This window comes from Adiantum capillus-veneris, chromosome 12, assembly GCF_014529385.1.
Source record: "Adiantum capillus-veneris isolate H3 chromosome 12, ASM1452938v2, whole genome shotgun sequence".
NCBI lineage: Eukaryota > Viridiplantae > Streptophyta > Polypodiopsida > Polypodiales > Pteridaceae > Adiantum > Adiantum capillus-veneris.
In genome coordinates this window covers 59,931,456-59,936,606 of record NC_140942.1, presented here as the reverse complement: position 1 = coordinate 59,936,606, position 5,151 = coordinate 59,931,456, and the positions used below count along the sequence as shown (strand labels likewise).

Sequence of the window (5,151 nt, the reverse complement as noted above, 5' to 3'; positions counted from 1 at the left end):
GGCTTTTCCTTTACAACCACATGAGATATGATGTGTTGATTCTAGTATTGTTGCACCTATGGTGATCTTCACTATCCCTCATGTACCTTGGAATTTACATCCAATTTTGGTCCCAAAAGCACATCAAAAAACAGGCTCATAGCACAATGGAGGCATCCTTGAAGAAACACCCATTCTTGTCACTATAGACCTCATTGAAGTTTGGTGCTATATCATAAAACACTGAGCATGACCTAGTACATACTTTTGGTACCACGTATAGCCAAAACAATCTAGTTCACCAATGCCTTTTCTATGTGACAAGACTAGTTTCATGCCATAGTTTTTTCAGACAAAGTAAGGCATTAGTCTTAGAATTAGCCTCAAGGTCCATTATCACACCCGTATGAGCTCTGATACCATTGAAATCATAGGGAGCTACTTATGTTCCTTCTTGCAGACATTGTACCCTCTTAGATAGAGGAGCTTCTATTGTACATGTTTTATTGGTTGTCCCATAGGTCATATTTGACCTCTGAGGATGATAATGGAATCTATCTATCTATCTACCCCCACCCCCCACACACACACATCCAATGATATGTATAATATCATATGATTGAATGTATGCATGCTCTAAGTTGAAGTCCAAGGTGAGCTTTAAAACTACGTTGAAATGCATAACATTGATAGTAATCCTTGTTGACCCAGATCAAGGCCTCAACGATCAAGATTACAAGGGAAATGAGCAGTGAAACAAATTAGAATCAATGGCAAGAATGTAGGTTTAAGAGCACCAGACTAATGTCAACATGGATAATCTCCTTCTTGGAATATCTTTCCTGACAATAAAATGCTGCCCATACTTTTGTAATATTTGAATGTAATAAAGTCTTGCCCATTGTTGAAGGCAAAATGTAACAAATCAACATACTCTCCATGGAAGGGTTTAATAAATATTAATCATCCTAAGATCTCTTCCTCTCCATGAAACATGTGGATGAATCAATCTTAGAGAATTAAGAGAAGGACCTTGCCAGCTAAAAATACTTATACAAAAGTTAGCATGCCCATTTCGTACTAAAAAGAGTACTAGGGGCAATGGAGATAGTCAAAACTGATAGAAGAGTTCCTCAAAGCTGGGCATGTGGTGAGAGGCAAGGGCAAGGGAAATGGAGAGGCCACCACCACCAGAGGGTCTAGGAAGCATGAAATAGAGGCTTCAAATGGGATGCCACAAGGCCCATGAAGATGAGGCAGCCCCAACCAACATCACAATCATGGATGGAAAGGTGGGTCCTAGAGGTGATACAAACTTTAGGAGTATAAAAGGTGTGGGCACCTCGAACAAGAAACTCTAGGCCAGGTTGTTGCTCTAAATAATCAAGTGCTGATAGTAAATATTCATCATCCACACATGCGATGGCCTCCCTAATCCTTTGGGCACCCACACTTAGTGGGCCTTTGTCTAGCTCATTGACTTTTGCTCGTGCCCTTGACACACACCTCCACATATGTGGTACCACTGCCTTGTATGTGCTGTATGTCACCTCTCTTGTTCCATCCATTGCCTTTGCTTGCAGCTCCACAACTTGCCAAAATTAAAATGCTCAATGTAAACAATTTTCCTTAGAAAACACCTCAAATGTAGCACCACACAGTGAATATGTTCAAATTACACAAAATATGAACATAATATTACAATAAATTATGAACAACCGTAACGAAAATCGTCATTGTTATTGGACTAACACCCTACAAAAGAAAATGCTTAATACTTATTCTAAGATCTATCCATCAGAGTTGACGTTCTGCATGGGTGTGATTGGCACTGCTAAAAAAAAAATCATTTTCATAATCTCAATTTTTAAGATTAAGGCAATGAGGCAACCAATATTTATGCCAAAATACATCATGTCTACAGGCATCTATAACCAAAATGCTAGATTTTTAAAAAATACACTATAAAACGGGACATATGAACACTATCTTATGCAATTGAGCAACCAACCATAATTTTTACCTGTGCTTGAGTGAGGAAGAAAATTGCAGTCCACATTGTCGTCCGTATTTGTACGCCCATTGTCATTATGATTTGAAGAGAGCTTGTTCTTGAATTTTGCAACTACATTTGCTTGTACTGCAATGCTGCGATCATATTTTCTAGACGGCAATAGTGAAGAAGGAGGTTGATACTAGATGTGCAAAAATGTTGGTGTAGATGGGTCACACATCCGCAAAAGGGTACGGTTGATAAAAGGATGATGTTGAATGCCTTCCCCCCCTTGCTATGTCTGCCCATGTGTTGATGTAGTCGGTACTAGAGATCCCATCAGCAACATGGTGCTCCATCCCCACACCAAGCGAGGCCCCTAATCATTGAAAGAATGTTACATCTTTACATTATTTGTGTCGTCTACTGTTACGAAATAAACCAATACGGTGCATAGTAATTACATAGCATGTGGTCACTCTTCCGTATAGGTCACATGAGGCACATGTTGTTTAAGGGCAAGAGTGGGTGCAAAATCACCATGGTCATTGATAACGTCATTGATGTCTGCCTCAACGAGAAGCACACCCTCGGAAATACAATTAAGGTAGATACGTCCATCATTTGAGGACCTCAAGAGACTTCCTGCCATTGGGTAGAGGGGCACTAGTGCCTTCTCCGAAATCTCATAAGAGAAGAAGTCGTCTCTATTATGTTTTGTGTCAATGGTCCTTCTATAGAAGTAGACACTTGGTGTGTGGATCCTTGGTATGACGAAATCCACATTTGAGTTCCATAGCACTCGGCTTGGAGTCTCTGCACTCGGATTGTCACCTTCATCTTCAAATTAGTAATTGTGTTCTAGAGAGCCAATTGACCCTAGGAGCTGGCAAAGCATAGACAAGCATATTGTAAACATGATTCAAAGCTCTAGCCCTTCAAATATCAATGCGTCTCTCTCTCTCTCTTAGGTAAAATTATCGAGAAAAGTATTAGTGATAAATGACTTTGTAGATGCCTTTGTAGATGACTTTGTAAATGCCGGTATGGTTGGCTTTGCCCCGAAACTTGTTGATGCGGTATTATGTTCAGATGCAAGTGTAAATTGTTGCTACATTTTCCATCATCATTTCTCTCCTTATGCCTATTTTGCAAGTAAATGTGCCCTGTTCCCCATAGTCTAACTGTGTTGTCCAAGTAAACGCATAGTTGTGGAGGTTTGGGTGATAATTACGAACCTTGCAGTATTGTTGTCAAAACGTCCACTCCTATGATTCTACAAGCTTATTGTGGCACACACCATAAGAGTTAAAATAGATACAATAGATTTTGAATAGAAACATAAATAAATCTGTGAAAATACAATATCACATCCATCACAAAACTTGATGTTGTTGACATGTGTATAAGGTGAAAATAAAATATCTACCTGGGACCAAATGCTACAATGTACATAATGTCATATGTGTGAGAGGTTGCCATGGTTCCAATTGTGTACATAACTTATTGGGGAAACAAGGCCCTAGACGTAGCACTCTTGCACATTTTCTCAACTGAATAAATGCTTAACTTGATTTAGGAATGTACAATTGTCAAGTGTTTTGAAGTGGCACGCTCATCTTTGTTGGAAAGTCTAATGCGGTTGATCTCCTCTTAAAATAGCAAGTTTCATGTATATCCATAAAGAATGTATCCAAAGTTCTTGACACGTGGGTTTCAATATCTTTCTTAGGCTAAAAATGGCAAAATATTGATAAAGGAAATCCAAGAATAGACAAAGAAGTATATATCACAATGCCACATTTACAACGGTGGCCATGGTTGCTCATGCTAGGGGGCTACTTTAACAGAGTAGTCCCGTGGTGTTTCTACCTCATGTTCGAGCTTGTGAGGCCATCCATTAGAGTTTTCTCTCTTCAAGTAAGCATTTGGGATTGTTTAATGAAGCGCCTAAGATTGTATAAAATGGTCTTCTTTAGTGATTGAAGTGAAAGATTAGGGTTTCTAATAGGACAAATGAGCAATTCATATGTGCAATTAGGCGCAAGGCCACACCATATCCTCATACATACAAGTGTTTTAAGTTAATCTTTGCAATGTACCCAACATTTTTCAATAAAAGTATTTTATGCACTTTGTAAATATTTATGGTTTGCATTTTATTAAGTCAAAGACCATTCTAATGGAACGATCGGATCAAAAATCAGACTTTAGAACTATTAATTATGACCCTTATTCACTTGAAAACAATAAGATTGATGGGAATTAAGCCTCAAGATTGTATCTAGAGATAAGAGTTGACTCTTGGGAAAGAAGGAGCAATTTTAGGAAAGGAGGAGTTTTTTTAGGAAAGAAAGAGGAGGGGGTTAAGTTTAGAGTTCTTGTCATGGAGGCCAAGCTTCTTCTAAAATTGGAGAACCGAAATTGTGCATCGAAATCCGTGTCCACAATTTTTATTTTTATTTTTAAAATTTTGGGAGCCGCAAACATACGCAAACTTATCCCTCTATTCTTAGCTGGCCTTGAGAGCCTATATAAAGACTCCTCTCCCCTCACTTTGAAGACACAGACACACACTCTCAGAAGCGGAAGCTCTCTTGCATTGATGTAAGAGTCAACTTCTCTCCCTCAAGCTCTCTCTCTCAAGATCTCTCCCTCAAGCTCTTACTCTGAAGCCATCTATATCTCCAAGTCTTTCTCTACCATCGTCATGTTGCTCTTGGAATTCCTGAGTTCTCTTTCCCTCTTCTATACAGCGATATGATGGCCCCAAAGCGAGTGACTTGAAGCTCGAAGGATGCTCATGTCGCTCCACCTCCAAGAAAGGTGCAAAGGAAGGCATCATCTACTCCAAACATTTCTCAAGAGAAGGTATTGGTTGCGGAAGAACTCGAAGTCATCCAGCCTCAAACATGGGAGGTAATCGAACATGTCACTAATCCAGTAAAACAAATTTATAATTTTGCATTGCTATTCATGTTGACTTGGGAAGCTAAGCATAGGGAACCGCTTAAACTGTCCTAGAAACGTAATATATCACAAGAAACAAGCATATGTTTTCATAGATTAGTGAGAGAACCGTATGATAAATTATCACTATTTATTGAATTGTTATTTCGTAACAAATTGTTTTTGTTTGATAAGTGGATTCTGATTCATATGAAGAATTGGTTGATCAT

General features: G+C 38.8%; 1 pseudogene; it reads right to left on the bottom strand.

The window, feature by feature from the left end:
- Positions 1-1,090: 1,090 nt before the first annotated feature.
- LOC147445795 (shikimate O-hydroxycinnamoyltransferase-like) lies at positions 1,091-4,814 on the bottom strand (annotated as a pseudogene).
- Between the last annotated feature and the right edge of the window lie 337 nt (positions 4,815-5,151).